This window comes from Nematolebias whitei, chromosome 23 (genome assembly GCF_014905685.2).
Source record: "Nematolebias whitei isolate Nwh7 chromosome 23, NemWhi1, whole genome shotgun sequence".
NCBI classification, from domain to species: Eukaryota; Metazoa; Chordata; class Actinopteri; order Cyprinodontiformes; family Rivulidae; genus Nematolebias; species Nematolebias whitei.
Genome location: NC_056520.1, coordinates 11,444,299 through 11,454,629, shown reverse-complemented (window position 1 = coordinate 11,454,629; position 10,331 = coordinate 11,444,299). Strand labels below are relative to the sequence as shown.

At 39.7% G+C, this 10,331-nt stretch overlaps 1 long non-coding RNA gene across 1 annotated transcript; it reads left to right on the top strand.

Moving 5' to 3' along the window:
* Positions 1-4,226: 4,226 nt before the first annotated feature.
* On the top strand, positions 4,227-8,349 carry LOC119428928. Its single transcript, XR_005187726.1, has 3 exons — positions 4,227-4,252; positions 7,011-7,176; positions 8,290-8,349. It is a non-coding gene; the product is annotated as an uncharacterized LOC119428928 (long non-coding RNA).
* Positions 8,350-10,331: the final 1,982 nt, after the last annotated feature.

Below are 10,331 nucleotides of genomic sequence, written 5' to 3'. Positions count from 1 at the left end.
TTCACGTCATTTATCGTGTCATAGTCTTTGATTCACACGCTTAAAAAACATGCAAGGGTTAAACTGTGAATGATAGAGAAAGTTGTGGCACAGCACTTCATCACCAGTCCAAACAAACCACTCTTTATAAAACCCTTTTGTCAATGCAAGTATTTATTTATGGCGGACTTCAGTTGTTAAAGTGCATTTCATAGTGTGGCTGGCCACAAAACATTTGATGGAGTTTGGTTTCTCCGTGTTTAAATTAGGGTAGTTAAAAAGGCACTGCGATATATAAGCTGCTGTGGGTAGAGTGGAATCCCTACCACTTCTAACCCAACCACATGGACCTGTTGTCTTTTTATTCTACTTATTCAGAAAAAAAAATCCAATTTTGACCAGTTTTCTTGCTCGTCTTTTTTTGGCAGGAAAGGTCAGACGCTCTGTTTCATTGTGCAAAGACTCAAAGAGACAGGACATTTTCAGAGTATACTTCATCTAAGCCAACGACGAATATAGTCTTTTTCTGTCAACCCAACCTATTCCTGCCTTCTGACGCTTGGACACTCGGTAACTCCCAGTGCATTAGCGTCAAAGCCCAGGACACAAATAAGAAGTGGGGATGAATGAATGGATGTTCTTCGGCTGACTTCTGTTCACCCAGCAACTGACAAACACACAATTATCTTTATTACGTTTCTACACATCAACTCCCAAAATTGCTCATTTTGATCTCGTCTCTTTGTCGAAAGAATGGTAGGAAGGTGTATATTTGTAGTAGCTCTGCCAATTTCACATTTGAAGGATTTAGATGTCACTGAACAGCAACCGAAAAGGGGAAAAAAAACTGTTTGGACGTATCTTCCAAAGTGCAATGCAGGATAGCGTGAGTTTATGTATACAGGTTTAGCGTAGTGTTTTTGTGTGTATTAATGTTTAAAGAGCTCTGTGTGAGGGTTGGTGTGTAGTCGCTGTGTCTCCACGCTCTCCTGCGTCAGAGGTCCTTTCTCTTTCTGTGGCCCCTGAGCAAACATATTAAGAACTACCTTATCACCGCTTACACAGCCTGGGCCACACATACAACACACAAACATTAAGCTCAGGCCTAAACACACATACCACACTCACAAAACGATATCTTTGACACCAAACACACAAAGCTTGCCGCCAGACACCCCAAATGTCACCAGTTGACTCAGTAGGAAAGGGCGGGACTGTAGACGTTTCCAGGTCTATCACTGGCAATCGGTCAGACATTCCAGGCCAAGCTCAGGTTTATAAAGGCAAGACTAGCCAACTGTCTTAGAAAGAGGAACCCCTACCCCTGACAAGCCTTCATCAAGAGGCGCATCCATTCAATACGATTCCAATGAGTTAAGGATATTCAGCTGCAAATGCGTTGAAGACTTGGAATGAATACCAACAAATACCAGCGTAGTGGTTGAAGAAAAAAGGAAATTTTCAAGCTTCTTGACCTATCACTGCTGAAGAGCATTCTTGTAACTAGCGTCCAGAGTAACATAAGATTACCAGGTCTTCAAAGAACGAGTCAGCATCAGTAGTTCTCTAACTGGCAAGTAGGTATTTAAATTATATATATATATATGATTTTATGTCTATACAATCTATACGCCAGCCAAAGGACTGGAAAGTTGGATGTGGAGCACCAGAAAAAGCAAAATGGGTTTAGAACTTGAATGACAGAAGAGCTTGTGGAATAAAATTCTGCCACCATATTTGGAACATCAGACTTCACCGTACCTGCCAACAGGCTGAGACCGCAAACGCCTTCTGAACACCAGTCACAATGCTCACCAAAGCAGCAGTTCGGTTGGGAATGACAGTAGCTTTGACGACGCTGATTCTTGGAATGCAAGTTGAAACGGCTCCCAGTGAGAGATTCAGAGAAACTTCTGCAGTACCAGGTGAGAGCAGCCACACCATAAGATAGTCTATTGTAGCTAATGAGAAACACTGTTTTCATTACGATTATTGGTGGAATGAATTACTTATCATAAAAAAGTTTGGTGTACGATTACAGTTGTGGTTAGACATGTACGTATCCATCATGATGCCTCCCTGATTCAAAAGCAACATCTTCAGTTTGGACTGAAATTTGCAGTTAACATAATAGACAAACACAATGTCTTTTGGAGAAAGGTTTGATGGTACGACAAGACAAAGACTGAACCGTTTGTCCACGTTAATAAGAAGTATATGTACTGCACTTATATAGCACCTTTCTATCTTATCAAGACACTCAAAGCACTTTACACTACAATCTGTGCCCTCATTTACCCATTCATACAGCACTCTACTATATCTATACAAAGAATAATCAGTGCTTTATCACATTCATACACTGATGGGACACACATCAAAGGCAATGAGAGGTTCAGTGTCTTGCCCAGGGACACTTCAGCCACAACCGCCCACGACTGGAGGAGTCAGCAAGACTCTCAAACCTAAGAACACTGTCCCAAAGGTCGTGGAGGTAGCATCAGGCTGTGGTACTGGTCTGTTGCACAAAGTGGATGGAATAATTTAAGGTCTACCTCCAAATTCTTCAACTTCACCTTAAATCAACAGCTTCAATTTGGACACAGTTGCGTGTTTCAACAAGACAACGAAGCCAAACATATTTCTGATTGGGTAAAGCTGGCTACCACGAAGATTCTGGATTCTTCACAAAGCCCTGACCTCAGTTTCATTGAAAAATTTGGCGTCTATGCTTAAAAATTGGGTTTGTGCTATCAAACCATCCAATTTACCATGCAGTACTTGAACTCAGTGGCGTAGTCTACGTGATACGAGGGGAATACGGAGTATACCCACTAGAAAAGCTTAAGAATTTCAGTATACGCACTTAAAAGTGCCCATTGTTACATGACATATTAGGCACATGTCATTGATATGTTAAATTGCAGTTAAACGCTTCCGTAACAATCTATTGGTGTGCAGCGCTTGTTTATTACAGTCACTTATCCAGCGAATTATTGTATAATTAATACTTCTGTACTTACTACTTAATACTTGAACATGTTGCTGTTATTCACTGTCGTCATCGCTCTTTGTTAAGAAATCAGGTCACTCTTGTAAATGAGTCCCCGAGGCTCAATGGGATTAACCTGTCTAAATAAAGGTTGAATGAGTTTTGATACTGTTTTATAAATTCTATAATATATTTCTAATGCAAAGCCAACTGTTGTACAAAGTTTGTTGCTCATTTATTCAAATATAAGCATCAGAGAAATTTAGAAATGTTCAATATGCTTAAAAATACATTGACGATTACATTGTACTAACCAGTGTACTTTGGTCTCTCGAAGCACAGTATACGAACCAACCGCGGTAATGTTAACTTTATGTTGGACGTTGGACATTCGCGTTCCGTGGCTTCAGTGGTGTCCAACGTCCAATGTAAAACTAGCTTTGCCACGGTATACCCACTACAAAAATGTAGACTACACCACTGCTTGAACTCATCCAGTACTGAGAACAATGGTCGAAAATCGGAGTTCTACCAGAAGCGCTTTGATGGATACAGGCGCAACTTTCCAAGGGACGTTTACCTAAATATTAGTCAGGTGTATGTATAGATTTGAGCTTTGATGTATATTTTTGACCCTGTGTGCATTAGACATTTTTTTTATATAGATTCAAGCAAGAAAAACATCTTCCCATATCTAGACATCTACTTTATGATAACTTATCCAAATTAACAAGTAAAACCACTAAATATTTACTAGAATTAATTTACCTCTACCATTTTTACAAGTCAAGTTTTCTTTTTTAGGTTTTGGGAAACCATCAGACAGTCTCCAGGTTCCCTCTCGTGCATCCGCTATCCCACCAAAGCTGCCACGGCTACATTTCAGTCAAAATGTAAAACCTTATCCTTTGGGTACAGCTGGACTTGATAGAACAAAAAGCACAGCCAAGATGACTACAAGGACCATCACTGCTGGCACCAGGACTGAGAGGTCACCGGTCCACACACACACCGCCGGCCCGGATAAATGGACCAAGATCCAGAAAATGATCTTGGCCTTGGAGGAGCTACACAAGACATTTAACAGCACGCTGAGCTCCCAACTCACCATCGCTTCACGAGGTAACAACACTTTTGTTTTGCAGCTAGATTGTTTTTTTCTACAATTAATATATTTTTATTCACTTTATCGGGAACCTCGGGTAATTCTTTTCCCCTAAACTTGCTTTTGTTTTGAATTTCTTAGCAAACGGAAGGAATCCAGCAAGGAAAATTAAAGTGGTAAGTACCTAAAAATATGAGTTTTTCTTCAACGATTCAAATGAGCACATTTTAAGTTCACAGTTTTGGTTGTTAGATAGCGCACAGAACAACCTCATTTCTGAAAATGTTGGGATTTTTAAAATGTTAATAGAAACAGAACGCAGCTTTTTTCCAAATTTCGTAAACTCGTATTTTTTTCAAACCTTTATTTTACCAGGAACTAAATCCACTGAGATTATTAATCTATTTTAAGGATGTCCTGGTTGTCCTATTTTAGCTACAGTGGAGCATAGTAAACATTACTGATGTTTATACTAAATGAATTGTACCGTTTTTAGGAGAAACAAAATAATTTTGAATTTGATGGCAGTAAACCATCTCCAAAAGTTCAGACGGGACCATGTTTCCTGCTACGAGACGTCCCCTCTTCTTTTAACTTTCTGTAAACGTCTAGAAACCGAGACCAGGAAGTTTTGGAGGGAAGGTTGTCCCATTTTCATGTGATGGAGAACTTTACCTATTCTAAAACCTGTACAGGGCAGCACGGTGGCGCAGTTGGTAGAGCTGCCGCCTCTCAGCGAGAAAGTTGCTGGATCAAATCCCGGCCAGGGGCCTTTCTGGGTGGAGTTTGCATGTTTGCGCTGTACATGCATGGGTAACATGCACGTTAAGGCTGATTGGTAACTCTAAATTGTCTCTAGGTGAGTGAGAGTGAATGGATGTGAATTGTCTCTATGTGTCCCTGTGATGGACATGCGACCTGTCCAAGGTGTCCCCCCCCTCGCAACCTGAAAAGGAAGAAGCGGGTAAAGATGGATGGATAAAACCTGTATATATTGTTCTGTGCTTATGATGCCTTTCCAGATCTGTGGACTGCCCATGTCAGTCACTAATGCACCCCCACACCATCAGAGAGGCCGGCTTCTGCTCATAAACTGAATGGTCCAAAAAGAATTTGAAATTTGAGTCCGACCTTGGAACTTGTTGCCTTGGTCCTCAAACGGCGTTGTTTCTGGATGACATGAGTCCACGCAGTGATGTCCGGAAAAGATGGAGACCTGTTTTTAATGCAGCACGCATGACGGCCATACGAATTCAGTGTCGACTTCCAGCCTCATCCGTTGAGCTTCAGAGATTATTTTAGATTGTTGCTATGTTTTGATCAATTTATGAACTCTAGAGTAAGGGATACTCCGTGTCAACAAAAAAGGTTGAATCATGTCATCTGGACTTCGTTTTTTGTTAAAAAGTCATCAAGTCCAGATGACATGATTCAACCTTTTTTGTTGTTATATACCTGGATGACTGAGAAAACAAACTTTGTGATACTCCGTGTCTTTCAAATTTTCGGTTAAGAAATTATTAATCCAGACGTTAAACATAGTTTTTAAACAGACTGGTAAACCTCTGTCCATCTTTACTTCTGATAAATTTATCCTTTCTAAAAATGCTTTTTTTTTTAATATCCAGTCACTGTTTCTACACAACCCATTTAAAATATTCTCCTCCAGATGTTTCTTTTTCTATTCATACCACTTACTTTCACAGCATTTTGCTGTTCCCGTATCCTCTTTTTGAGACGTGTTGCCGCCATCAAATTGGAAATTACCTCATATTTTTATTTATGCTTCAAAAAAATTGTACAATTTCTCATTTTAAACATTTGGCAGACGTCCTGTATTGCGCAATAAAAATGTACTTTTCTGCTGTTTTCACTTACATTTTAAACCACATCCCCATTTCTTTAAATAATAATAATAAAATACTGTAAGCTGTTTTAAAATGTTAGTGTTTTGATAGTATTTTATAGTCAGCAATAGATATATATACGTTTAAAACTAAAATTTTCAAGGCTTTCTCAGGATGAAACGTAATCGGGTTATTTCTTGTGGTACCGTATTTTTCGGACTATAAGGCGCACCGGATTATAAGGTGCAATATCAATGAACGGGTCTGTTTTCATACATAAGGTGCATTAAGCAAAACAAAACAGTTAAGATAAGTCAAACTTTATTTAACTCATTCACAATAACCACATAAAATTGGTTCGAGGTCAGTAAGCACAACCAGAAATAATACATAAGGCGCACTGTTGCTTTTTGAGAAGATTAAAGGATTTTAAGTGTAGTCTGAAAAACATGGTATTTTGACTTAATTTTTTAATTTGTCTTATTAATCTTAACACAGCTACTTTAATCTGATATTTCAATTTTATTCTTGACATGTCAACATTATGTCAACAACAAAAACAAAGTCAACACAAACCTTATAACCTCAACAATTCCACTTTTTTATGTTGACGTTCTTTTTGAGACAGTGACACTATTCATGACGTAACCTAGACGTAAAAATTACTTAAATTTTAATAGTAAGAATTTATTCACAATATTTAAAATATATTTTTGACATAACTTCGTACTCTAATCTCAACATTTTGACTTTACTTCCAACATTTAGTTTATTCTTCTGGTAATGACTTTGTTTTTTTGTAATAATTTTATTCCTGATAACTTTAATATTGACATAATATATAATTTTGACATTTTAGCTTTATTATTTTTTTTTTAATATTTTCACCTTAATATACACATTTTGACTATTCTCAACATAGACTCTAATCTAGGAACTGGGAAGCAAAAAATGGTTGCCTCCACCATTGTTTTACTTGTAAAAGACGCTAACGTAACGTTAGCAAGGGTAGAAATTGTGTGTTTACATAATTGAACGTGTGCAGTTTAATTACTCAGCCAATTCATGTTTTCTGTTGTTCTTGTAGCAGAAGGTTCCACCTGCAGAGGAAGGAGTTAAACCGACCCCCACCACCACATCAGCGGTTAACAGCACAGACTCCAGAGCCAGCTCAGGTGGTCTTCTCCCAAGTCTGACGGGTCAAAATGCCAGGAAGTCCCTTTCACCGCCGAACAAAAAGAGCAACAAAAGAGGTGACGTCTAACAAATCTCTGTTGGTCTGCACTGTTCGAGTTGATAGAATAAAGAGCCATTCTGGGCTGAAAAGCTCTAGCATGGAATGAACCATGACTTAAAAGCTCTGAGCCCCTTCTCGTTTGCTCTGATGGACTGACTAATAGATGAGGTCAGGCAGGAATCCCCGTGGACTATGATGTTTGCAGACAACATTGTGATCTGTGAGAACAGGGAGCAGGTGGAAGAGAACTTGGAGAGGTGCAGGTATGCACTTGAAAGAAGAGGAATGAAAGTCAGCTGTAGAAAGATAGAGTACATATGTGTGAATGAGAGGGAGGCCGGTGGAACAGTGAGGCTACAAGGAGCAGAGGTCACAAAGGTCCAGGACCTCAAGTACTTGGAGTCCACTGGCTAAGAAACTGGGGAGTGTGGGTGAAGAAGAGAGTCCTGGCAGGATGGAGTGGATGGGGAAAAGTTTTGAGAGTGATTTGTGACAAAAAAGTGGCAGTAAAGTTAAAGGAAAGGTTTGCAAGATAGTGGTTAGACCAGCCATGTTGTATGGTCTAGAGACAGTGGCGTTGAAAAAAAGACAGGAAAAAGAACTGCAAGTGGCAGAAATGAAGATGTTGAGGTTCTCCTTAAGAGTGACAAGGATGGATAAGATTAGGAATGAGATCATCAGAGGTACAGCACAGGTTGAAATGGGAGATAAAGTTATAGAGGCCAGACTGAGATGGTTTGGACATGTCCAGAGGAGGGACAATGGATATATTGGTAGAAGGATGTTAGAAATGCTGCTGCCAGGAAAAAGACAAAGTGAGGAAATATACTGTAGATGCAGTTAGAGAAGACGTGGAGGTAGTTGGAGTGAGGACAGAGATGGTGATCCCTGAAGAGGGAACAGCAGAAAGAAAACATCTAATGCTTAGTTTGTTTCCTCTTATAAACCACTGGTAATGACCCTTAACTAAATTACGTCTAACCGAAGTGACTCGTTTGATTTGAGCACCTTTCTGTTCAGTCCATCTTAGTAGGTTAGGGACAGTAAGGATAGTCATTCAATGCAATACATCTTCAACTGTTCAGTCTTGAACCAGTTAACTAACCATGGCCTGTTTTTGTTTTACCAGTGTGCTTTTGGAAGTACTGTTCTCAGAACTGACTGCCGTCCAGAACAACGCCGGCGTTCCTTTCCTGCTGGTACTTTCTCATCCATCATCATGGCACCGCCAACCACCGCAAACTTCCTCATTAAGACCCATCTAGTTTAAAGTTTCAAGTCCTTTTGGCTTGTTAGTAAAATTCAAGTATGCATCGAGGTAGCGGCTAGATTTATCCTCCAGTGATGTACTCAAGACACAAGTGTTTCTACTGTTGCAAGCAGAATATTTTCTAAACCGATTTGTTGACATAAATCAGTGGTTTGAGTATATTATCCATCCATCTGTCCCCAGTCTCCATTCCTCTCATGTGTGTCTGACTCCTGAATGCTAGGAGACTGTTGCTGTGGAACCACGGGGGCACCGCACCGTCCCCCGCGACTGGCGCCAGCATTGAATCGGACCTTTTCATTCACTTAGTAATTAACAAGACTGAGCAATCAAAGATGACGATGTGTGCTTGTGGCCCGAGCGCATGAACAAACACTTCTGGTAACCTTCTTTTTGTCTCCATCAGAAGACAGGACTTCAGTTTTGGACAAGTGCAAACTCCTAAATAAAGTTCATTGTCTTGATAAAGAGCAGCTGTTGCAAGAGCGTCTGATTTTTTTCTTCTTCTGCGCTTTCACTGAATTGTAGTCGTTCATCGAGGGAACTTTTTGCCCTGTGATAAGATTAAAACTAAACGTAGTCTATAATACTCTAAAAATCGACTTTCGAACGAGCTTACTTCTTTCCTCCACAAAGTGAAAAATAAACATTTATTGTCACCTGCCACAGAAAGGCAATGTTTTTGCCTGGGAGTGTGTCCGTCTATTAGCAAAATATCCCTTGAACCACGGTTCAGATTTCAATAAAACTCTCCGACTGTAAGTACTGGATGTATATTTACAACTGATTACATTTTAGTTAGTCCAATTCAAAACGGCTGTAGCATTTAACGGACCTTAGCAAGCACAAAAATGGTTATAACAGTCAATTTTACAGATACTGTGTGGTAGTAGCCGAGAGTCATTCATAGCCCATACTTTAAGCGTGAGGTAACATGTGAAATTGTCAATTATTTTCAATGTTTGACTATAATGGCTACAATGTCATGAATCAGTTCATCTTATTTATATAGCGCCAAGTCACAACAATTATTATGAACCTTTATTTAACCAGACAAATCTCACTGAGATCACAGATTTCTTTTGAAAGGGAGGCCTGGGCCTGAAGGCAGCCTAACAGATATTGATTTAATTGATTTTGAGATATCGAGATATCGTAACAAATAAATTAGGGATGCATGATATTATCGGCATAGTATCGGTCGATATTAGCGTTAAAGATCAATATCGGACATTCCATCAAAATAACTCACCGATATAAAAGGCGCTGTTTTTGTATGACAACCCAGTGGCAAGGATGTCGGCAGTGGCAGCACAACGTGATGACGTCACGCGCGCGCCTACCTGATCTCACGGCGGAGAGGAAAATTCAAAATGTCGGCGGTGTGGAAGTTTTTTTTTCGCTGAGGATGTCAGATTTAAAAGATTTCTGGACTACGTTGAGCCTCGCTACATCGTCCCCAGTCGGAGATAATTTTCCGATGTAGCCTTACCTGAGTTACAAGTCGTCATTTCCGACGTCATTGAGAAACTAATAGCTGATAGCACATGGGCGAGTTTTACCACAGACGTTTGGACGTCGTGTTAGCCCCGTTAGCATGATTAGTCTTACAGCGCCATGGATAGACAAAAACTTGGATCTTAAAAAGGCTGTCCTTCATGCACAAGAGTGCAGAGGATCCCACACTGCAGCTAAGAACCTGGAACAAGCTCCACAAGAGAGACAGCATCGCAGGTGATTAATGCTAATAAATAACATTTAACACTTTTCATTTAATATAAGTTAAAGTGCTATGCATTTGGCTATTACTGAATATATGTCACCAGCTTTTACAGCTGTTACGCAATTTTTGTAGCAAATAAGCTGGGCTATGTTCTGACAAAGGAATAAAATATCGGTAT